Source organism: Canis lupus, chromosome 6 (assembly GCF_003254725.2).
Source record: "Canis lupus dingo isolate Sandy chromosome 6, ASM325472v2, whole genome shotgun sequence".
Lineage (NCBI taxonomy): Eukaryota > Metazoa > Chordata > Mammalia > Carnivora > Canidae > Canis > Canis lupus.
Genome location: NC_064248.1, coordinates 3849843 through 3875987, shown reverse-complemented (window position 1 = coordinate 3875987; position 26145 = coordinate 3849843). Strand labels below are relative to the sequence as shown.

The following is a 26145-nucleotide window of genomic DNA, read 5'->3' as shown; positions in this document are numbered from 1 at the left end:
CAAAAGATTTTGAGCAGCATTTGAGTTTGCTTCTGAACAGCAGAGGTATTGCCATCCGGGACCTGCAACCTTGAGGCAACCACAGGCAAGTCTGGAGAACAGAGGAGGGCATCCTTTTATGGAGGGGCGGTGGGAGGTGGGAGGGCTTGTTGGGAACAAATTTCACTGGAAGAAAATGAGGCCTTGAAGTGGCTGCTTCTCACTGGCTGCGGAGCTGCTGGGCAGAGAGGAAAGCGCACCTGTCCCTTTGGCGTCCCATGGATGGTGGTGCGTGATGCTCTCTCTTCACCACTTGTCCACTCTCCAGCCAACAAGGTTTCCTTTATCCGCTCTCACAGGGCCAAATACACACAGGTGCCACGTCAGCCTGTGAGTCCTACCTCCCCTTGCAGATGCCTGCAGAGGCACAATGTCAGGCAACACAGAAGCTCCCACCACGAAAGACCCACATGGGACTTCCCTGACTGTGACAGCAAACATGCTCATACGTCTGGCCCTGCTCTCATCCATCACTGCTATGCTGTAACTCACTTTTTCCTCACAAACACCCAACGGGGGATGTGTTGTTACTGTGATGTGGGAAAGGAAGCACAGATGGTTCTGGTTGGTCTCGTCCAGTGTCACTAGCAAGTACAGAGTGGGGATCCCTCTGCGGTCCCTCATTTCCCATCCAGAACCCTGTCCCCTGCTCTGCAGGACGATGAGTCCCAGGGCCCTCACCTTAGACTCCAGTGAGTATGGGTCTGACGGCTTCCGAGGGCTTGCAGGATCCCCTTGCTAAGGCTGTGGGATGAAAGGACTTGGGCTGAGCATGAGCATTTTTCTCTGGTTAGACTGTCCATTCTTCTCTTTCAGCACATACCCCGTTTCTGTCTTTCCTCTTCCTTTCCAGACCCCCAGGAGCCAGAGATGAACACACAGTCTTTGCACTGATGTAAATAACCATTGGTTCTATTGAACTCATCTGCTCAGGCTGTTGGTTGAAATCACAGCTCTGGAGTGCTCACCAAGCTCCCCTCAGCCATCAGGAGGTCTAGCTGCTTCCCTATCCAGCACGTTTGCTGTGCTCCCTTCCAGAAGGACCCACACTACAGAAGCTGTGTGTTCATTTTCTTGGTAGCCTTAAAACCCAATGTCTACCTATCTTGTCCTCGCTAACAATCACTTTCTCTCCTCTTCCCTCCCCCATCACCCCAAAAAGCTATCTCCTTCCTCCCAACCTGGCAGACCGCCTGGCCCCATCATTCTGTCCTGGGACCTTAGGTTTGAAGGCAGATAGAAACAGCAGGTACAGCCCGTAGCCATCACCCTTGGAGCCTGCCAGCCTCCCCCTCCCCCCTTCTCCACCTTGAACTGGAGCTCCCCTCACTTCTAATCGCTGTAACAATAACAGCTCAATGGACCAGGCACTTGTTATGTGCTAGGTATTTCTAGAAGCCTCTGCAAGTATTCTTTTGTTCATCCTCATAACCACCTCCAGGAAACAGGCACAGATAGAGGTGAATAATCTGCACAAGATCATACAGCTGGTAAGAAGAGATAGACTCTGGGGTCTCATGTGAAGCTTGCGTGGCAGATCTTTTGTCTTCTGGTTGAGTTGCGTTTTGTTTTCTGGGCTTTGCTGTGTTCTGTTTACATCTCTCCCTTATCTCCAGTACCCCCAGTATTGCTCATGATTTGATGCTTTATTATAGTTAGTGGCCTTAACCTTACTTTCTCTTCTTTCTCTTTCCCCCCGCATCCACTTAGTAGTCAAGTCCTGTGGATTCATTCATTTCAGAAGTATTTAGTGAGAACCTACGATGTGCCAAGCACGTAGTAGGTGAACATGATAGATGGAGTCCCATGCAAGTGGCTCTTTCAGGCCAGTTGTTCTGCGTCTAACCCCCAAATCTCCCACCCTCTGCCTAGGCCCTCATTCATACTGATTTCCACGCTCATCTGTGGAATTGCTCACTACCCCTCCCTGCTGAGCATTTTATGTCCCTCTGCTCATGACTGACAAATCTCACATAAGCCTACTTCAGATCAGGTTTCTGCTAGTGGCCTTTGCCTGGAGCTCAGACTCCAGTATTACCCACAAGATAACATGCCAGATCCGCAGTCTGGAGCTCTGGGCTCATCTAGGCTTGTTGGTTTCTACTTGCCCAAACATAATCCCCACTGCACTCCTGGGTTCAGGGACAGGATGGCATTTCTCAGTGGGCGACCCCTCTGAGCGCTGCATCAAGTCACTTCATGTGCCCCAATGAGAGTATATTATACTCTCCCCCCACCTTCCACATCAAAACCTCCAATGGTGGGATCCAGGAGCCTGGCTCTGAACCAGTTCCCTGGTGATTGGCATGCACTCCGCAGTCTGATACCCACTGGCCTAGGGGACAGCCCCTGGGCCCCACAGCCTGGCTTGCTTGCCAGGCCCAGGTTCACTCTATTGCATACACTGGGACCCACATGCCAACCCTTCCACCAAAACTCCATCTCCAAATCCTGTCCATCCTTCAAGGTACACCTCAGTCCCGCCTAGATTCCTACCACCCCTCATCCCAGTTGAAATCTTTCCTCTTTTGCTGTAAGAATATTCATAGGATTTGAGAGTTTCTTTGCATTTTCTACTTTCTAGCTTATGTTATTGTTATGTAATGTATGTGCCAGTCTTCTCTCTGTGATGAGATTGTAAACATTTCAAAGTGCTATTTCTTAATCAACTGACCAGGGTGTCTAAACACTGCAGCCAAAGCAATCCTTTAAAAATGTCTCAGTATGCCATTCTTCTGCTCAAAATCCTCCAATGGCTCCTCACGGCATTGGGAGTAAAAGCCACGTTCTTGTGATGCCCCATTAGGCCTTATATGGTTTGGTCCCCTTTATCTTTGTGACCTTCCTGATCACCACTCAACACATTGCCTCCTTGCCAGTCCACCAGCGTGCTTCTGCCTCAGGGCCTTTGCACTGGCTGTTGGATCTACCTAATGCCCTAATACCATATAGCACCTGGCCTACCACCTTACCTCCTTTTAGAATTTGTTCAACTGGCATTTTCTCAACAATACCTAACTTGTCTACCCTCTTTAAACCTGCAACTCATTCCTACACTCCTGTCTCCCTGCTGTACTTCATATCTTGTCCATAATAATAAGCATCATTGACTTATTATAAGTGGATTTATTATTATGTACTGTTTCTTTCTTCACTCCCCACTGTACTATAAGCTCCATGTGAATCTTCATTTTGTTCCCTGCCACATCCCATGCACTGAAACAGTGCCTAGCATAGAAAAGGTGCTCAATCCATATTTGGGGAATGAATGAATAAGTGAGTGGAAGAATGAGCTGTACATCTTCAGCCCCAGTTTAATGCTTTGCTCATCATAGGTGTTAAATTACTGGTTACTAATGAGAAGACCCCAGCATAGATCCAGTGAACTTTCTGGTGGCAGCTGCTCTGGACCCACTGGCACAGATTTGGACCTCATTCTTTCGGCTTGCATTTTTAGGACCAAACAAGAATCCTGGACAGACCCTCTGTGCGGTATAATAATAACAAACATGCTTCTCCCTGATTATATCGCAGAGGGTCCATCCGGGATTCTGGGGAAGAAGGCATGTTCAGGGCTCACCTGGCACCCTGTCCTCATGTCCATCCAAGCCAGCAGGTGGGGTGTTTCCTCTCTACTTGTCCCCACTCTGGGAAAAGTTCTCACTGCTGACCAGGGCCCTAGCTTTCAAACTTCAGTCTGATCTGGCTTCACATCTTGCTCTAATCTTAGCAACCATACCTCTTCGTGGCTGGTTTCAACTTCTAGGCCCATTCAGCAGCTGCCTTCTGCTGTGCTGTCCCCAGAGCCCATTTCCAGGCATTAGTTCCAGTCTTCCAGGCCTGCTCCTGCCCTTCTCTCTTCTTCCCAGTATCTGACCTCTGATTCCATTTCCCTGGCAATTGTTGTCTGAAACACCAAGACCCATAGCTCAATAGCTCCCAAAGAGAACCACCAGTCTGATTTGCAGTAGGCTCCCTGCACTGGACACCGTAGCTGCCTATCTCATCCCAGACCACGGAAAGAACAGGGCTCCTGGGCTCTGCATTGCCCACAGCTTAGCCTGTATCCAGGCCCTGCCTTTCTTCCTCCATTTATAATAATCAATCGACCACTAATCTGCTTTCCAGACTCACACTTCCTTGGTATCCTTACCTTCCTGGTGTGCTCCTGAATCTAGAATCCCAGCCTTAGCCTGTCCTGTGGATTCCAGACTTCTGTAAGTTGGGTCTCAATTTTATTCTGATTCTATTGTTATTCAACACCCACATGCATTTGGATCCTGGGAAGCTGGAGGGAGGTATGGAGGCAGAAAATGGAGTTGCAGGCCTGGGTGGGGCCTGCTCAGTGCTTTCCAGGACAAGAATCAGGACCAAGAACAAATAGAGTTTTGTGTGCTATTGGTAGGAATATAAATCAGCACAGCAACTCTGGGAAACAGTATATAGAGTTTCCTCAAAAAATTAAAAATAGAATTATCGTATGATCCAGTAATTCTGCTACAGGGTATTTACCCAAAGAAAATAAAAACACTAATTCAAAAAAAAATGCAACCCTATGTTTATTGCAGCATTATTTACAGTAACTATATGGAAGCAACACAGTGTCCGTGCATCGACAAAAGGATAAAGAAGATGTGGTGTGTGTGTGTGTGTGTGTGTGTGTATAATGGAATATCACTCAGCCATAAAAAAAGAATGAGATTTGCCATTTGTAACAACATGAACAGATCTAGAAGGTATAAGGCTGAGTGAAACAAGTCAGAGAAAGACAAATACCATATGATTCCACTCATATATGGAATTTAAGAAACAAAACAAAGAAAAGAAAAAGACAAAAAAAACCAGACTCTTAAATACAGAGAACAAACTAATTGTTATCAGAGGGGAGGTGGGTGGAGGAATGGGTGAAGTGGATGAAAGTGTTAAGAATACACTGTGAGGGACAACGTGGTGGTGCAGTCAGTTGAGTGTCCGTCTTTTGGTTTTAGCTCAGGTCATGATCTCAGGGTCATGGGGTCGATCCCGGCATTGGGCTCTGCACTCACTGTGGTGTCTGCTTAAGATTCTCTCTCCCTCTCCCTCTGCCCCTCCTGCTTGTGCTCACTCGCTCACTCTCAAATAAATTAATTTTTTAAAAACTTTTTAAAAGGACTACACTTATTGTGATGAGCACTGAATAATGTATAGAATTGGCAAGTCACTGTGTTATACACCTGAAACTAATATATCACTCTGTATTAATTATACTTCTATAAAAAAAAGAAAGAAAACTGGGGATTTACCCCAAAGATAAAGATGCAGTGAAACGCCGGGACTCCTGCACCCCGATGTTCATAGCAGCCATGTCCACAATAGCCAAACTGTGGAAGGAGCCTCGGTGTCCATCGAAAGATGATGGATAAAGAAGATGTGGTTTATGCATACAATGGAATATTCCTCAGCCATTAGAAACGACAAATACCCACCATTTGCTTCAAAGTGGATGGAACTGGAGGGTATTATACTGAGAGAAGTAAGTCAATCGGAGAAGGACGAACATTATATGGTCTCATTCATTCGGGGAATATAAAAAATAGTGAAAGGTATTAAAAGGGAAAGGAGAGAAAATGAGTGAGAAATATCAGAGAGGGTGACATAAGAGACTCCTAACTCTGGGAAATGAACAAGGGGTAGTGGAAGGAAAGGTGGGCAGGGGGGTTGGGGTGCCTGGGTGACGGGCACTGAGGTGGGCACTTGACCGGATGAGCACTGGGTATTATGCTATATGTTGGAAAATCAAACTCCAATTTAAAAATATACAAAAAAGAAAAAAGAAGAAGAACAAATGGAGTTTCAGGGTATAATATGAGCCACATCTTTTCAGTCCTGTCCTAACAGGTTAGAAAGGATGAGAGTGGGCCTATACCTGAAGTAGTGAAGGTAACTGTCAGCATCTTCTGAATCTGATGTCATTAGACCAGAAAGCTATAAGTCTTCACCTGCCTCTGGCCAACTTTCCTTGGGCTTTGCTAAAGAAGGGAAAGGGGACATAAAGTGTCAGCATTGGTGGGGAGAGGCAGAGAGTGGCCTGGGCTCCCAGAGTCAGAGTGCTATCTGCATGTATGAGCTTCCTGTTTGCCGCTCTAACAAAATACCACAAACTTAGTAGCTTACAACAACAAAATTTGTCATCTTATAAGTGTAGAGATCAGAATTCTCACCGGCCAGTCTAGATGTTGGCAGAGCTGGTTCCTTCTGGAAGCTCCAAGGGGAAAATTGTGTTGTTGTTGTTGTTGTTGTTGTTGTTGTTGTTGTTTTCAGCTTCTAGTGACAATCTGTAATCCTTGGCCAAAGCACCCTGCTCCAACCTCTGGTCCATTAGCACATTGCCTTGTCCTCTGATTCTGACTGTTACCTCCTGCCTCCTTCTTATAGGGACCCTTGTGATCACATCAGGCCCACCTGGATAATCCAGCATCATCCCTCCATCTCAAGATCCCTAACCAATCACATGTACAAAGCTCCTCTGGCTGTGTCAGGTAACATTTGCAGGTTCAGGGATTAGGCCATGGACATATTTGAGAGACCATCATTTCAGCTTCCCACAGTCCCTGTGGGGTCAAGGCCCACCTCATCATATAGCTGGGCCCACTCATCCTTCCCTAGGTTTATCTAGGAAATTCATGTCAAGGTGAACCCCCGGGTTGGAGAGGAAGTGAAGTCCCCTGGGAATCTATCAATAAAGGGATCCATGAGAGAGACAAGTGGCCATCCCAGCCCTCCTGCTCAGGTCTAGGAACATCTCACATGTCACTTGGCCCTCCCACTTCGGAAAACCTCTGGAAGGATCTTCTCTGGTCCATGTCCTCCCCTGGCTGCTATGTGATCCTGATGGAAGAGGAGGCCAGAATTCAAACCCGGGCAATCTGGCTGCCCAACTCCAGCACTGGGCCATCCCACCTTTCCTGCTCAGGACTTAACACCAAAAGATCATTCTGTGTGTGGTTGGGAAAGAGGAATGACTAGGAACACAGAGGATTCTTAGGGCAGTGAAAATGCCTAGCATGATACTATCTGATGGATACATGTCCTTGTACATTTGTCCAAACCCACAGAATGTACAACACTGAGCCTGAACCTATGGGTGACAAGCACATGTCCATGGTGGATCATTGATGGTAACAAATGTCCCGCTTTGGTGGGGGCTGTTGATAATGGGGAGGCTGGGCATGTGCAAGACCAGGAGGTAAGTGAGAAACCTCTGCGCCTTCCTCTTAATTTTGCTGTGAACCTAAAACTTCTTGAAAAACATAGGAACATAAACTTAAAAAAAAAAAAGTCAGGGCAACTGGGTGGCTCAGTGGTTGAGCGTCTGTCTTCGGCTCAGATTGTGATCCTGGGGTCCTGGGATCAAGTCCCGCATCAGGCTCCCCGCAGGGAGCCTGCTTCTCCCTCTGCCTGTGTCTCTGCCTCTCTCTGTGTATCTCTTGTGAATAAATAAAATCTTGAAGAAAAAAGAAAGTAAAGTAGACACCAATGAAATGAGGCAGCCTTCAGTTCCTAAGTAATTACCCAAGAGAAGTGAAAGTGCACATCTATAGAAATACTTGTACCTGAGCGTTCTTAGCAACTTAGCAACTCGTATGTGTCTGTACTTTTTCACAATAGCCAAACAACGAAAACAGCCCAAATGCTCATGTCACAGGAAAAGATCAACAAACCGCAGTATATTCAGATAATGGAATATTACTCAGAAGTAAAAAGAAATGGACTATTGTAATGCAGTAATATATATATATACATATATATATATATATATATATATATATATATATATACAATCTCAAAAATCATTCTGGCGGGAGGGTGGATGGTGAGGGGGAGCAAGAGAACAGAGAAGTGAATCAAGAGGATCTTGTAGCTTCAAGGTAAAAGACGTGGGTGGCAGGCCTGCAATGGGAGCAGCAAAAACAGAGAAAAATGAATGGTCTTAAGGTAGACTTAAGATCTGGAAGAAATTCGGCAGATTCCTCGGTTTTGAGCCTGAGCAATAGAGTAGATGATGCCTTTCCTAAGAGAGGACCAGGGTCCCTGGGGCTGGTCCCGGAGCCCCAGTATCCTGGCCCCTGGGTAGCCCCTGAGGCCACACCAGCCCTCAGCCCCATTCTCGAGAAGGCCCAGCACCCGGACGCCAAGGTTAGCCTGTGTTGGCGGGCCTATGCCAAGAACCACAAAAGCCTCATTTTATTTAAAACACAGGGCTTGGCCGAATTCCCTACCTAGACAGAGACAAGCCCATTACTTCATCTTGTGAGCTGCATTACAGCCTCTGTTTCCGTGTATCTATTAGCCAGGCCTCTGAGCCGAAAATCCAGCCAGTCCATCAATCACTCCTCCCGATGCCCACAGACCCGGCAGCAGAGGCCAGGATCCCAGCTGACATCTGACATCCGTCGACGTTGGCGCATGGGACCGAACCCCCAAGACTTTCCTGCTGGCGCGGAAGGGGGCCTCGCTGCTTTATATTTTTAATTAAAAGCAGATTTTTATCAAACTCCCCCCAAATCTATTGGGGGAACTGTAATTTTGCTTCCAATCTTCCTATTTAATACTCCCCTAATGCCCATAAAAAGCTTTGGAGTTTCAGCTCATGATTTGAATCTTTACAGATAATTAGCTGGTAGGATGACTTGGAGAGAGAAGCAGGTATATATTTTCACAACTTGGTCGGGAGTGGGTGGGTAAGCTGTGGGAAAAGCGTCCCCAGGCAGTCTTGGCACATCTCCGCTCCTGAAACATAAACATGCAATTCATTTAAAGGCACATTCATTTAGGTTCCTTAATTGTGGCCATAAAAACTGCTTTCCCCTCTTACTTCTGCGGCTCCTTATTATAATGCCACTTGGCTCTCCCTGCTTCGACATCCCCCTGCACGACCCTCAGTATTTCACCCACCCTGCCCCTTGCCCCCTCCACTCACCCCTTGCTCCCTGTGGCCCCTTAGCAGTGGACAGGCCTTTCCTGTGTCTCCCTGCCCTCCTGCTCCTCCAGCCCCCTGCTCCTCCCTCATCTCCGTTTCTCTCCCACACCACCCAGCGACGATCACCTTCTGCTGACCGCCATCTCTGTGGGTCAGGAACTATGCTTTCACACATGTACTTACAAGCCTTACCACAATCACATGAAATGGTAGTGCTACACACACACACACACACACAACCACACATGTACTCACACCACACACACACACACACACACACAATGTGCGCATATATTTCTTTGACATTTGAAGAATTTGAGGCTCCTAGAAGTGGCATGGGCCCCTGTTTTCTCTTTATCTTTTGTCCCTTTCCACTCCTCTCTCTCATATTCTTGATAAATAGATGATAGATAGATAGATAGATAGATAGATAGATAGATAGATAGATAGACACAGAGATACATAAATAGACATATGCACAGACAGGTACACAGATGGACAGACAGACTGACAGAAGGGTGAATATGAGGATAGTTAGTAAAAACAAGACAGGTATAGACACACAGACATAGACATAGATGATGTAGAGATAGATGATGGATGGATAGATCTATTAGACTAGATAGATGATAGATAAATGGATGGGTGGATGGATGGATATATCTATTGGTGGATGGATGGATGGATGGATGGATGCATGCATGCATAGAGAGATAGAGAAAGAGAGAAGGTAGGACAACAGCAACTGGGAAAATTAACCCAATACTTCATTTCCCCTTTCATACATCTTCCCATGCAACCTTCTCAGTCACATTTCTCCTTCCACTTGCCAGCCCTCTGCTCTTCTGCTAGCTCAGTGAAAACTCCATGAGGTAAATGGTAAAGTCTGGAAACAACAAGAAAGTAACTAAGAGGCTGCGTGGCTGCCCAGGTGTGAATCGGGACACACGAGACAGTGGGTGTGAAGGCTCTATCTTGACACACAGTAATTGAATAGAGTCAAGGTCCCAGGGAAGGTGCTTACCCCGTGGTTTCCCACCTTACTGTGCATTTGAATCACCCAGATGGCTTCTCAAAACACAGTTTGTTGATTCTGATTCAGTAAGTAGGGCTTGAGAACTCACATTTCCCACAAGTTCCCAGCTGGTCCAGGGACCTCACTTGGAGAAGCTTTGCTGCAAAGCAATGATCAGAGGTTAACGTGGCTATTACGGTGATGTTAAATCATGTCTCTTTTAATTAAACCATGTAATCTGGCATATTTGAAAATGAAGGAAACAACAGTGGTTTGATTGTTTTCAAGGGTGGGTCAAAATGTCAGAGGATAACTGACTTGAAACGATCAACTGAACACCCCGCCCCATGACACTATCTGTAACTCTCATCCCCGCTTACTGTGGTCCTACCCATCTGCGTCCTTGTCCTGCACAATGAAAACAAAACCTTGCCTGTCTCATTTTCCACTGGAACTCTGAGGCCTAAAACTCTGTCTGAAATTCTGGATGTGTGTGTGTGTGTGTGTGTGTGTGTGTGTGTGTGTGTCCCTGTGTGTATCTGTGTACCTGTGTATGTATGAGTGCTGCGTCTGGCGAATGAGCCAGTGAATGGATAGGTTGCCCTATAGAGACTGCCATGAAATGGGCAGGAGAGTGGGCACAGAGCCCGCCCACCCGGGCTGGAGGCCCAGCTTCACCATGTGTACAAGCTCAGAGTCCTGAGCAGGAAATCTCTGAAATATCATGCTCCTTCCCTAACAAGTCCTCCTTCCCCAGGCAGAGTCCTGAGCAGCTCGCACAGCCTCTGGAAGTACACTTAGCTCCTCAACTGAGGCATCTGACTTCCCCAGCCCTGTTCTCGTCGCTGGCACCAGCTCAGAAGAGACCCAGTGAAGGGGAAAGTCCTTCCATCAGTACTAAAAATAATCGCATTGATCTCCTTCTTACTGTGGCATCCTTCCCCCCACTTCGGGTTTTTCTTGCTCTTCTTATTTAACATACCCTCCTCTGGGCTTTACACTTGGTACGAGATCCTTCTGGCTTTGATAAGAGATCGTATGACCCTCCCTGCGATGTCACATTCACAACTGTTCCCCTCAACCAGGACCTAACTTGCACGGCCCGATGCAAAATGAAAATGAGGGCTCTTTTGTTTAAAAAATTCTTAGGAATTTTAAGACAGGGACAGTGGAGCATTAAACCACCATACAGAACCCTGTAAGTGTGGGATCCTGAGCTACACGACACAGTTTGTACAGAACCCAAGTTTCTAGTAGATAGAGCCCCTCACCCACTCCAGAGGAGTTCTGTCCTCGCTTGACATTTTGTCTGTGGGATTATGAGTGATCCCTGAGTTCGCATCCCTCCTGGGCGTTCGTCAACTCCAAGGCAAATATTCTATGCCCTCTACTCCGGTGGGGTCCCTGTAAAGTAATTTCTCACGTGGCCTTCCCTGACCCAAAAGAACACTCAAACAGGTGGGTAAAAGAAACCCCTTAGGGAACTGCTTGCACCCCTTTCCTTCCCCCATCCCAATCGCTGACTCCTAGCAGAAAGCAGGAGTATTCTCTCAGCAGAGCAGTGAGCACTGTGCAATGAACTTGCATGGAGTTGCACGCAGGTGCCTGCAAGGATGGGCATTTCCTCTTGGAGTGAAGGAAGCAGTGAAGTCTTAGGAACCACACCCTGATTCTAAAAATGGGTCAGCTCATTATTGGCAGGCGTTCTCAGAGGCCTCGAGGGCAAAATAAGTCAAATACAAAACGGCTATTAACTTCCTCAAGTTTCGAACCAGCTGGGGAAATTAGAAAAACTAACATAAAAATAGAGCTTGCAACCCTGACAGTGACTTAACTGAAAAGCATAAAGAGGACATCAGTCACAGGGGAAGGGTCCTTTCCCTGGCACAGCATCTCTCTAGCGGGACTGAATTTAGAACTCCGCTGGGGCAAGGTTAAAGGAAATTAAAGGAGTTTTTGGAATTTGGGCTGTGTTTTAAAATCACGGCAGGAGCTTTTAAACCAAAACAAAAGCAAAACAGCCCAGGCGCTATGGAGGGCAATTCAATAAGAATTCCTTCTGGAGGAAAAGTTACTTTTGTAACTTTTTATGTAGAATATTTTAAGAATATACAACATAGAACTCTATGCTCAAGGCTCATCCAATATCAATAATTAATGGGTCAGGACCAATCTTGCTTCCCCGCCCTCACCTCTTCCCACCTCCCTCCTCAAAATACAATTTTTTTGAAGCAAAACACCAGATGTCAAACTTCAGAATGTATCTCTGAAAGACTCTTTTTTTTTCTAAGATTTTTATTTATTTATTTATGAGAGACACACAGAGAGAGAGAGAGAAAGAGAGAGAGGCAGAGACACAGGCAGAGGGAGAAGCAGGCTCCATGCAGGGACCCCAGTGCGGGACTCGATCCCAAGACTCAGGATCACGACCTGAGCCGAAGGCAGACTTTCAACCACTGAGCCGCCCAGGAGTCCCAAGAGATATTGTGGTTTTAAAACATAACCACAATATCCTATCACACCAAAAAAAAAAAATAAAAATAAGTAAATAAACTCTCTGTAATAGTAATTCTTCAAATGATTCCTCAAATAATTTTTCAAAATCTGATTCTCCCTGTTTGATATATTTCTTTACCATTGACTTCATTCATTCATTCATTCATTCATTCGTAAGGGGATAGTTTATTGAATACACCACAAGGGAGCAGTGGGCAGGACAGCAAAGGAGAGGCTGTCTGCACGCTCCTAAATTCTTTTAATCTGTAAGTTCCTGCTCTCCTTTTTATTAAGCGATTTCCTTTTTACTTTTTCAAATGAAGAAATGAAGACAGGCATCCTGTGGAGTTTCTCACTGGAAAACATACTGTCCTCTCCTTTCTTAAATTAACGTAGAGGACCACACTTTTACCCTGTTTTCTCTTTAGATAAGCTCTATGCCCAGCGGAGGGCTTGAGCTCAGAACTCCAAGATCAAGAGTCACATGCTGTACTGATTGAGGCGGCCACGTGCCGCCCCCAATATTTTTAGCTTTTTTCACTAACTCCTGGAGTTTGCTTCCTCCTGCAATGTAGAGAGGCTCACTCCCTCCCCCGGGTGCCTGGTACTCTATCATGAGGATGTGCCACAGCTCCTTCTGGGTTATTTCTAGTTTGTCGCTATTACAAATAGAGCTGACGTGTAGAGCCTTCTGTGTATGACTTCTCATAGTTTCAGACTCCTTAGTAGATCCAGGGTTGAGAACTTCTGATCTAGAGAGAAAAGCAGATGGTTAAGAGACCTAAGTTTGGGTCCCAGCTCTTATCTCACCTTCCTCCTTGTAAGATCTAGATCATAGTATCTGGAAAATATCTGGATAATAAGCTACCTCATAGAGGGTGGACAGGGTTTAATGAGATAATGTATGCAAGGTAATCTATCCTCAGCACAGTTTAAGAGGTTCGTGTTGCTGTTATTGTTGCTGTGAATCTTTAAATTTCTTATTTAGCCTCCCTGTTGGGTTCCTCGGCTATCCTGACCATCTCAGATGTCGGCACAACAAAATCACATTGTCGCTGCAAAATTTCTTGCAACAGCTATGATCTCTGAGAATGCAGAAAACGGTACTGTCTGCATCACCAGGATCACAGAGGGGGGCCCCACGGGAGATAAGGAGCTTCAGGGTGGTGGCACCCTCACCCCGGGAGCTGTCCCTACAGGGCTTCTTGCCTCAACTGAGTCAGTAGGACAACCTGTCAATTCACTCAAACCACTAATTTAATTGATTTTTTATTTTCTACTAAATTGACAGACTGAGTAAATGGACCAGATTGATTGGCTGTTTTGATACCATTTAGATCCAGCTTGAGTGGAGCTAATCATGAAGAGGGAAATAATTATTATTGACATTGCTGCAGTGATCAGACACCCTGCGAACAAGGACCAACAGAGGAGCGCTGGGACCCTTCCTGTGTCAACCTCTTCACGTTCCACCCGGTCCAGGCTCGGAGGACAAACCCTGCCCAATGCACTGTACTGCGTTACAGAGGAGACCAAAATAGGGGGCAGATGGGCAGGAGGGAGGTGCTTTGGAAAGGATCGATCAATACTTACATGTGCATGATTATCCAATTCTGCATGAATAGAAGAGCTAACAGATCTGAGGGGACACAGACACTCCCCACGACAGGGTGAATAATGGCCCCCATAATCCCGGGGACCAGTGAGTGTTATTTAACTGGAGGTGTGATTAAATTAAGGATCCTTAGATGAGGAGATTTTACTGGACTATGTGGGTAGGCTTAATGTACCCAGCACTGTCCCCATAGGAAGGAGGCCAGGAGGGGATTTGGCCATGGACGAACAGTAGGACAGATGAGGATGGAAGCAAGAGGTAGCAGGGCCGTGAGAAGGCCCACCCACACTGCAGGCAGACTCCAGAAGCTGGAAAAGGCAAGAACATGGATTTTCCTCTAGAACCTCCGGAAGGAGCCAGCCCAGCCGATGCCTCGCCTTTAGCCCAGTGACACCAATTTCCGACTTCTGGCCTCCAGAACTGTGAGAGCGTGAATGGGTGCTGCTTGAAGCCACCAAGTTAGTGGTGTTTTCTGACAGCAGCCACAGAGAACCAACACACTCCCACCAGTGGTCTGCTGGCTGCAGTCCTCAGCGGGACACTGCAGGGCAGGAGGGGAGGCGGAATGACCAGCAGGGGTCCAAAGCCATGCTGTTTTCTTTTCTTTTTTTTTTTTAAAGATATTATTTATTTATTTTAGAGAGAGAGCGAGAGAGATCACGAGCTGGGAGGAGAGGGAGAGGGTGGGATTGTGACCTGGGCCAAAGCCAGATGCTTCACTGACTGAGCCCCCCAGGTGCCCCTGCCGTTCTGTTATCAATGTGGGTTCCATGTAAGATTACATTGAGGGAAAAGAGATTCTTCTGACCTGGGGGGAGACAGCAATCTGAAATTGAAAAAGTTGATATTTGTGCATCCAACATGCGGAAAACTCTTGGATCGGTGCCTGGCACACCGTGAATGTACCATGACTGTTTCGCGGCAGTGGCCGAGGCGGTTATTTCCTGCTCCGACTCCTTCATGGCACAGATGATAATACAGCTCCGAGCAGCTGGGTGACTTGCCCATTGGCAATCGGCTCTTAGATGCGGAGCTGATACTAGAACCCTGGTCTGTGTAACCACAGTGTCTCCTGCAGCACCCCCCCCTTGGGGTTTCTCCCAAATAGTTAATGCCACCAGCTGACTGTGCCTTACGTGAAAATTAAACTTGCTGCATAAAAGCTGTTTTTCTCCTATGCCTTGTGTCTGTATACAGAGCCACTGCCAAATTCCAAGGAGGGCTGAGCACTCCGGGAGCTCCCAGTGTTGCCCATCCCTTTGGTGGGCTCCAGGGCCAACAGGTGATCTCGGATGAGCAAAGGGAGAGCTGCTTCTGGTCCTAGCGCCCCCCCAACCCTGTACCCAGCAGCCAGAGAGGAGAACGCGGTCTGCCTGCAGAGCAGATTGCTGCGGAGATGGGAGCAGCCAGGCCGGGGCTGGTGAGGCGGTGGCAGGGACAGCTGCCGGCCCATTAGGAGCACCCCAGTGAAGTCTGGGCCCCACCACAGCTGCTCACAGCTGGGACGCCCCTGAGCAGCGCAGCAGAGGCAACAGTCTCCGGCCTCTGGAGCGGGGGGCTCTCGCCGCTCAGTCACCTGCTCTGATGTCCTGCTGAGGAGGTGTCCTGTGGGCCAAGCACCAAGCATGAGGAGGAGGATCTTTCAGCCCAGCCAGTGCTTCTCTGTCATCGCACCGCGGAGCATAAGGGAGAAAGAAAGCACAGGTGCGTCAGGAAGACACAGCCCGGTGTCATCCCACTCCCAGGGCGCTCGTGGCTTCACCTAGAGACGCATGGCCTCTTCTTGAAATAAAGCTCCTCACCTGCGATCAGGGTTCTCAACTAGCCGGTCCCTACTCACCGCGCAAGCCTTCCTTCTACTTGTCCATTCTGCCAAACGGGATGGGTTACTCACTGGCCCCCAAACATGCCATCCCACTGGAACACAAGCTTCATGACGGAGGTGACTTCGAGTGTCCTTTCATTGCTGTGTCCCATTCACTGTGGGCCTGGCTCACAGTGGGCCCTAGAAATATCTGTGGAGGAATGAGCACCACTCATTCGGTGCCTGCTAGGATGTCCCTAAGGCTAAAACTCAAGACAAATCTACGTAATGCCCTCAAGGACATCTTCTACCAGTTAAAACATAAAATATCAGTATTTGCTGACTATAAGAATACCCTATATAACATTGGGTTAATAACATGTTTGTAGTTGTCACATCGGGTATCAACTATACTTCAATAAAATAAGCTCACAGGGTAGATGTGAAAATCAAATGAGATACTCTGTATAAAGCACTGAGCCCAGTCACTGACAGAGTACAGCCCGGTCGCTGTTAGCTATTATTATATTGCTGTTTTTACAAAGATTACTAAAACAGCATTCAACGCAGGAGACAAGTCAACAACTTCAATCCAAAATGAGAGGTGTTGTCACAAAAAGGTATGGACAAGGCTCTGTGTGTTCTCAGCCTCTCTCTCTCTCTCTCTCTCTCTCTCTTATTTATTATTTGACAGCGAGAGACAGAGACAGAGAGAGAGACAGAGAGAGAGAGAGCAGGGCGAGGGGCAGAGAGAAAGAGAGAATCCCCAGCAAACCCCTGCCAAGTGTCGAGCCCCACACCGGGCTTGATCCCATGACCTGAGATCACAACCTGAGCCAAAATCGAAAGCTGAACACTCAACTGACTGAGCCACCCAGGTGCCCCAGACTCACACTCTTAACATGTATCTAGAACCACAGCCTTGTCACACCGTGTCCATCAGCCCCATTCTAGTCCAGGCTGCCCACGTTTCTCACTTACGTGATTTCAGTGGCCCTCCCAACTCTTCTCTCTGCCCACCCCAGCACCCCCAGTCTATTCTTAACCCAAGAGCCAGGGGTTCTGCTAGAACTTCAGTCGGCTCAGATTGCTCCTTTGTTGAAAATCTTCCAGTGGCTGGCAATCTTTCTCCAAGTAAAAACCAGTTATTACTGCCTATGGCAGTGGTTAATTTTATGTGTCAACTGGGCCACAGGATGCCCAGATAGCATTTTGAGTATGTCTGTGAGGGTGTGTCCGGATGAGATTAACATTTAATCAGTAGACTGAGTCAAGCAGATAGCCCTCCTTAATGTGGGTGGGCCTTGTCTAATCTGTCGAAGACCTGAACAGCCCCAAAAGGCTGACCAAGAAGGAACTCTACTTGCCTAAATTCGAGCTGGTACATTGGCCTTTTTCTGCCTTGAGACTCAAACTAAACCACTGGCTTGGGCCTCAAGCCTCCTGGCTTTCTGACTGGAACTGCATCGCCAGCTCTCCCGGGTCTCCAGCTTGCAGATGGCAAATCGTGGGACTCCTCAGCTCCATAACTGTGTGAGGTAATTCCTCACAATTCTTTTAATTATATATAAATACATATAACATATACTTATATGTTAATATTATATATACTAACCTCTTCCAATATAAACATGGATTTATATCCTATTGATTCTGTTTCTTTGGAGGACCCTGCCTAATACACCTAGAGAGCCATGGGTGGTCTGCCGCCTGCCCCAACTCTGACACTGTCCTCTATACTACCATCCTTCTACTTCCCCCTCCTCCTCGGTTTTTCTCCAGCCATGTTGGACTTGCTGTTCCCCGAACATGAGAAGCCCTCTGCCTAGAATGCTCTTCCCTCCAGGATATAAGGGCCTCATGTCTTCTTTCTAGTCTCTATCCAAATGTTATATGACTATGAAGTTTTTCCAAACCTACTTACTTGTGTATGTACACACACACACAAACACAGTCTTTTTACTTTATTTCCTCTAAATTGCTTTAATGTTCTCTATAGCACTTATCAATATCTGACGTGCTACATGTTTACTCATTTGTTTAATACCAATCCATCCATCTTTTCCAACTAGAATACAAATTTCTTGAGAGTAGCAACTTTGTCTCACTCATGGCTCTGTTCCTATCACCTAGACTGGCACCCAGCACTGGTACCTAGTCATGCTTTATTGTCTATTTGTTGACTGGATTAATGAGTAGATTAAAATTTCAAGCTCCACTGTAGAAGGAGAGAAAGGTATTCTACATCGGTGGCAATAGAGGATATATAGAAGGTTGGTAGAAGATCGGGGTTTTGCTGAGCGCTGCTTGGGAACCAGACAACAAAGGATTCAGGGGTTTGCCCTCCAACAGGGACCTGGAGGACAGTCATCCATGCTGCTGATTAAAGGCTGATCTTTATGCTTTAACAGCCTGCAGAGCAAAGAGCATGTTTGACATCCTCGCCTATAAATTAGGGAGCCCAACCAGGATATAAGCTTGAGGTGAGCTGAGTGAGTAGCCCCATGAAGGGCCAAGATTGTCCTCAGAAAACAGCTCTGGGCCTGCTCCAATACCAAGATAAATTAGAGGCAGAAGCCCTAAAGTTCAATGCCAATGAGAACAGCTGCAATATTTTTAGTTGGAAATAGCCCACCAGAGTCATAAAATCTCAATGAAGAAATCAAACATAGAAGGCCTAGTTTTAAGCAATGTGACATCCTGGTAAAATCTCCAAGAGAAGCTGCTGGTGAAATATTGCCCCAAGTAAGTAAATGAGTTGTCTCACAAAAAATGGTTGTCAGAAGAAAGAAGTTGAGAAAGCTAAAGTTACAATGTACTTTGTGGACAGAAAGGAAAAACAGGTGCTGGAACTGGAGAGCGCTGGCCTGGCTGTGCTAGAGGAGTAACCAACCGGGGGACCCAGCGCGCGCTAATCATCGTCACCCATGAAATGAGGTATTAATTGCTCTACCCTATTCCATAGGGTAATAAGAGTCCAATGAGAAAAGTTTGCAGAAAAGACTTAAAGAATTATGAGCCCCATTTAAGTGTGAAATAAATAGCAGTGGTCTATCAGCAAGGAGTTTTAAACGAGATGTTCCACAGATGGAAGTTAGGTGGACAAGGATTCCTGCAATGGATTAACTACTACTAGGGAAGCAAGAGTAACTTAATACTACATCTATGACACAGCTCGCATCATGAAAGGGCTTCCTTCCTTCCCGTCTTTGCTACCCATCCCAGTCTTGTGTCAATCAACATCACATTGTCAAACTAGACATGGACAACAAGACACCTCCTAGAGTCCTGCTGGCAGTTGTAATCAGCAACCACTGATTATAAATATCATACATGTTCAAAATGACGTGTGTTCCAGGATATTTATCACAGCCTTGTTTATAACAACAGAAAAAGATCTATTACGGTTCAGTGTTGATTTAAAAACACAAGATACCTCAAAGAATGAAATTCTATGCCACAATTCCTAAGCTCTAAGAAGCTCTTTCTATACTGATATGACATCATTGCCAAAATACATGAAGTTTAAAAAAAAAAGGAACAGAATGGTGTGTGTGTAGTTTGCTACTATTTATATAAGAAAGGGAGAGGAAAAGAAGATACATGTGTGGGGGTTTTTGCTTGGATCCACAGAATATCTCTGAACATATACCCATGAAACAAAGAATGCTGTTGCCTCCAGGGAGAAGGACTAGACATGAATGAATTAATGAATGAATGAACGAACAGGAGACAGGTCGAGCGATAGATTATTCATTATATATCCCTAATGCCTTTTGAGTTTTGTCCCACATGAATGCATTTCCTAAAAATTTAAATTAAAAATAAAAGGCCAATGTAAAATACACGAGATGTGCTCATTGAAGAAAATTTCAAAGCAGCAAAATATACAGAGAAAATAAGTATGACTCCATAGTCTCATAACTGGAAATGCTTATTATTAATGCCTGATATATTTCTTTCCAGCTGGGTTTTTTTTTTGCATATTTTGCATAACTTTGATCACTTGGCCTATAGATTTATATCCTATCCTAACATCATATCATAAGCATTTTCCCATAACACTAAAATGTTTAATGGATGATTTCTACTCCATCTGATGCAAGTAGCATGATTTAACTAGTACCCTCAAACATTTAAGCAGTGTTCAATTTGTGGTAATCATTTTTGGGCATTGATCTCTGTGGCTCTGATCATATCTGCAAGCTGAATTCCTAAAAATAGATTTACTGGCTGGAAGGATATGAATTTTTTTTCAGTTCCTTCATACAGATTGCCAGAGTCCCTCCAGACACTTGTACCAATTTACACCCTAGCAGCAATATACGAGAGCGCCCTTACACGATGACCCAGGGCTGGCTGATGTTACGGCAGGATGCCAATTCTAGCCATTCATTCTCCAGCTTTGGATCGGAAACCAATAGAAAGAACAAGCTTTCTGAGAGCCTGCCTGCAGGCATAAATTATACAAGTTTGCTGATTTCTAAAACATCTTCTCTGGATTCCTGAGGAAGGTATCCAGAATTGATAGATATTCATAAAGAATGACACTGTTCCAAGTATTTTTGGAAACACTTGCTGAAAGAAAACACTATTTCATAAGGCAACTTTCTCTACCTACAACCAACCACTCCCAGCTTTAAATGAAGCCACACAACTGTGCCTCAAAAGGATACCAACAGTACATGGATTTCAAGTGGTTTGAGAAGCCAGACTCCTGGTATGAACATGGCTACACCAATAAGGATCCATCTCCTGCTTCTCATTTTACATCTTCCCTCACTAAAAATCACACAAAAGCCAAAGGAGCATTTAATCTGCACAAAATGTAGTTTCTACAGAATTCAGAGATGGATATAACCCAGATTCCAAAGGGCATACAAAGGACACCCAGACTGGGGGTGCTTGGGTGGCTCAGTGGTTGAGTGTCTGCCTTTGACTTAGATCACGATCCCGGGGTCCTTGGTTTGAGTCCTGCATCAGGCTCCCTGTGAGGATCCTGATTCTCCCTCTGCCTATGTCTCTACCTCTCTCTGTGTGTCTCTCATGAATAAATAAATAAAATCTTTTTTTTAAAAACCCCCAGATTGGCTGAGGTTGGGCTGTGAATTGGGGGAAGGGAAGAGCAGAAGAAATAGGGGTGACAGGAATGCCCAGTGGGATAAATTTCAGAAAGTACCACCTAATTGACATGCTCAGAAGGTAAGGGCTATTTACAGGGACCAAGTGAACAGAACTGGTGACTTGGGCCCTCTGGGGCCCAACTGTCCCACTGCAGCAGACAGGAGAGAAGACGCACAGAGAATCACGGCTGAGCCATGGCCAGTGGGAGTCCGTCTCCAAGGAACAGAGAGGCCGTCTGGACCCCTCCCCACACAGGATCTTCTAGCAAATAGTCGGCCCAGAAAACCCAACCCATTCTGTGGTGAATTACATGAATGAACAGCAACAACAAAAGCATTATTATTACCAGTCATTCCTGGAATATAGATAATAATACAGTTGCCCCTTGAGCAACATGGGTTTGAACAGCTTGGGTCCATTTATATGAGGTTTTTTTTTTTCCAATAAATTCAGCACAGTACACTCTAAATGTATTTTCTCTTCCTTATGATTTTCTTAATAACATTTTCTTCTCTCTAGCTGACTTTATTGTAAGAATACAGTATAGAATACATGTAGCACACAAAATATGCGTTCATCAATTGTTTATGTTATCAGTAAGGCTTCTGGTCAATAGTAGGCTTTCAGTACTTAAGTTTTTGAAGAGCCAAAAGTTACAAATGGATTTTTGACTGCCTAATCCCTCCATTGTTCAGTGGTTAATGTAGTAGTCATAGTATATATAACATCAGATAGATTATAAGTAGATAACAACGGCTATAATAATAATATAAAAAACTGGTTTGGGGTGCCTGGGTGGCTCAATCGATTAAGCATCTGCCTTTGGCTCAGGTCATGATCTCAGGGTCCTAGTATCAAGCTCCCCCATCTGGCTCCCTGCTCAGCAAGGAATCTGCTTCTCCCTCTGCCTCTGCCCCTCCCCTTGTTTGTGCTCTCTCTATATATATATATCAAATAAATAAATAAAATATTTTTAAAATAATAATAATGTAAATAAATGGTTCAGCACCAACAGAGACTCTATAAGAAAAAATATGGTCAAAGGGCAGAAAAATCACTGATTTTCAAAAAATTCTCAATGAAATGTGGCTGGCAAAACTCAGGAAAGAATTAGAAAAAAATAGAACAAACATCACAGAAGCCTGATCACAGGAGTGAAGTGAACACAAAATAAAGAGGTACAAAAGGGAGAAGATGCTGCAAAAAACGTAAAAAGGGACATGATGGATTTGCCAAACTTGAATAAAGCCACAAAATGAAACAAGGAGTCGCAGCACCCAAGAGATATGAGCACAGATATAAAAGACAGGAGAGCCAATATTAGACTCCCTTAAAAAAAAAAATAAAGTGAGCCAGAACAAGGAAGGAGAACAAATATTTAACAATACAACTCAAGAAAACTCTTCTGAAATAAAAGGCTTGACACTGCTAGCTGAAAAGGAATACTGTGGTCAGGGAAATCAACCCAGACGAGTCAACACTGACACATCTCCTTGGCAAAGCCATTGGACTTTAAAGGTAACTTTGATCTGGTGTTTAAAAGTTTGATTACAAGAGAGAGAAAAAAAAAACAGGTTGACTTCAGATTTCTCCCCGGCAAGGGTGTCGTCCACCCTTGACGACACCAGAGAGCTACCGAAAGCTCCCCAGGGAATCTCTGTCTCAGCCAAGAATTTTCTATTTATCCAAATAGTCCTCCAAGTATAATGACTGCAGACAAACAGTTGTGACCCTGCACACACCCCAGGATCACTGGCCTGCAGCCCTTTTTGAGGAAACTTCTAGAGGTAAATTGCAATCATGTGAGCTATGTCTGAGGTGCCAGAGCAAAAGAATTGGCTGAGTCTTACATACACACAGCTCCGAGCAAAAAAATGAAACACACACAGATTTGGATGACAGAGGAGAATATGAGTGTCATAAGCCCTGACGATCTAGGAACGATACAGGAACAAAAAAGTGGACAAGAGAAGACAAAGACAAAAGGCGGTGGATTAGGAAACATAATGTTACTGACCAAATTTAGGAGAAGTCTGAATTAAGGAGAAGAAAGGAAGGACAAAGGGACAGAAACACATTAGGTTTATTACATACTGGGAAATCATTAGAGACTGTAGAAAAATCGGGGCTAAGAGAATTATATAAAGCTATAATTAATTTTATGAAGGTAACAACTAGAACAAAAATACCAACCCTTCTAAATATCAGAACTACACACACACACACACACACACAGCAAAGATCACAGAGTAAAATACTTAAGAAGGAGCAATTATAAATACTTGAGAAGAAGGACACATAAAATATGAAAAACTAAACCCAAACGGACCTATCTGTATGTAAATGAGTTTCAATCATTCTTGAGAGTAAAAGTTTTTCAGGTCATAGCACAAAGAAAATCCAAACTCCAAGCTGAAAAGAGGCAGATGTAAAACAAAGTAATTAAAAAAAAAAAAAAAAGCCTGGGGGCTCCTGGGCTACTCAGTCAGTCAAGTGTCTGACTTTTGATAGTGGCTCAGGTCATGATCTCAGGGTAGTGAGATCGAGCCCAGCCCTGCGTGGGGCGTGGAACATGCTTAAGATTTTCCCTCCCCTTCTGCTCCTCCTCCCTCCTCACATTTACTTTCTCTCTCTCCCTCTCTTTAAAAAAAGAAAAAGAAAAAAGAAAAGCCTGGACAAAGGTATACCAAGCAAAGGCAAACAAAATGAAAGCCAGGTTTGTGATCTTAATATTAGACAAAGTGGAATTGAGGCCAAAAAGCATTACATGATTTAATGCTAAAGAGTGCAATTCACAATTAAAATATAACAGTTATGAATATGTATATATCCAATTACCTAGCAGCAATATTCCTAAAGCAGAAGTTACTCAGACATATAGAAAAGGAAGCAAAAACCTGCCAGCAGCAGAAGACTTTAACTCAATTCTCTCAGTCCGTGATAGAGTAAGTCAGCAAAACATACGGTAAATCGTTGGTCCTTTACACCCAGCCATGCCAACTCTGGGGTGTATCCTTCAGATATCCTTATGCCCACACAAAATGACATGGGCACAGGCCATTTAATTCAGCAATATTTACAAAGGTGTGACTCTCCTTCTCACCAATAAGGGACTAGTTAAATATTATGGTATAACAACTCAATGAGCTGTACCATAAAGAAAAAAGGGACGAGGGTCTCTATGTATTGATAGAAAGAACTCCAACTCCACTATAGGTTTAAGGGAAATAGAAAAATCACAACGTACTGAAAAGTGTGTGTGATATACTACCTGTGGTGTAAAAGAGAAATAAGAAGAGAATTTCACATTTGCTTTTATATATACATGAAGGGACTCTAAAAGGAGACCCAAGAAACTAGTACTAGTGGTTAGCTATGTGTGGTAGAGGGGAGGGGAGGGGAGGAAGTGAGCCAGGGAAAGGGGGGCACTTTTTACTGCAAACCACACACATACACACACACAGAGACACGTGCACGCGCGCGTGCACGCGCGCGCACACATACACATGCACACATACACATGCACACATACATACGCACACACATAGGCATCTGGCTATGAACATGACTGCATTACCCCTTTATTTAAAGGCCACAAAATCCTGTGTGCAAAAGGGCTCTCGGCATAGTTTCTATCTGCTAATAGATAAAAAGTAAAATCAATGTCAATGTAACCCTCTGCTTTGTTTATAAATACTTATCATTCCCCTCTGAAACGTGAGCGGGCCCAATTAAACAAGCTGTAGCAAAAAAGCCTGTGGCGTCCCCTTAACCCTGTCCCTAGAAAGCCAAGTCTTATTCTCGAGGCCTCTAATCCGGGCTGTACAATTTGGCTATGATTTGAACGGTAGCTAGCTCCAATTGAGATGTGCCGTCACTATAAAATACACTCCAAAGTTCAGAGGCTTTGGATTGAAAAAAGAGTATAAAACACCTCGTTAATTTTTGACATTGATTACATGTTCAAATAATAATATTCTAGATATATTGGGTTAAATAAAGTATGTTATTTCAATTACTTTCACCTGTTTCTTTTTACTTTCTTAACTGGGCTGCTGGAACATTCACCATCACAAACGTGGTTCAGTGGGTGGCACTGCTTTTGTGGGGGAAACGTAAGCAAACAGGCTAGATGAGATCATGCTGCATAACAAGCAACCCTAGAAATCACACTGACTACGACAATGCTCATTTCTTAGTCCTAATACAGGAGCAATGTGAATCAGCAGGGGACTCTGCTTCTGCATCGGGTGAGGTACCCAGGCTGACAGAGGTGCCATCCCAACACATACGCTCCTAGTCACAGCAACGGTGAGAAGGGAGCTCAGTGAATCACACACTGACTCTCAAAGTTTCCTCCTGGAAGTAACACGCATCACCAGTGCTCATATTTCATTGGTCAAAGCGAAGCCCATGAAAATGTCTGATTTCATGGTGAGCGGAGAGGTGTGATCTTCTTACATGATGAGAAGAAAAAGACAGAAATACCTGATGACAGAAATACCTAATGAACCGCACACGTGACCAGTCATCTCACTGTATGTCCTATGCAAGGCTAAAGATGATGTCTACTCAGCCACAGGTGTTGATCCCAAATGACTTGATCCTGTTTTTTAGAGTTGACTTCCATTCAGAAAGAAAATAATTTGGGGGAATGCACAATGACATGAAGCCCTCCTAAGTCCTCTCATTTGACCTGCTAACACTTAAATACTTCCAGTAACTGGGGTGTCCACTCAATCAGAAAGAGATCCAATGCCATGTTTGGCAGCCTGTTTTTACAAATTTATGCTGAGCCGAATCTGCTTTGTGCTTTGGACGCTAATTCAGAGCCATGCAGTATATATTTCATCCACCTGTCACCAAAGAGCTTTCAAATATGTGGTGACATCTACCACTTCAGAAGCTCTCCGGGCTATCTCAACTGTTCCTTGTAAAATGGTGTCATATCTTCCCACTACCTTGGTTCTTGTACTAGAAGGCCCCCATCTCAGATAGGACATTGTGCATTCAGGTCCACTGCCATGTGCTTTGTCTGGGCCTAGCCACATCACATGCAAATAGAAGCTTTTTATGCGATTGCAGAGGTCTGC

The 26145-nt window shown here is 45.0% G+C and overlaps 1 long non-coding RNA gene across 6 annotated transcripts in view; it reads right to left on the bottom strand.

The window, feature by feature from the left end:
• Positions 1 to 12330: 12330 nt before the first annotated feature.
• Positions 12331 to 26145, bottom strand: part of LOC112646112 (uncharacterized) — a 28323-nt gene continuing 14508 nt past the window's right edge. For 5 of the 6 annotated variants that reach the window (XR_003127464.3, XR_003127466.3, XR_007411092.1 and 2 more), the window contains 2 exons: positions 15701 to 16139; positions 12331 to 13261 (listed from right to left, as the gene is read on the bottom strand). This is a non-coding gene — a long non-coding RNA (uncharacterized LOC112646112). The remainder of the gene's footprint in view (positions 13262 to 15700; positions 16140 to 26145) is intronic. The other variant, XR_003127465.3, reaches the window with a different exon arrangement.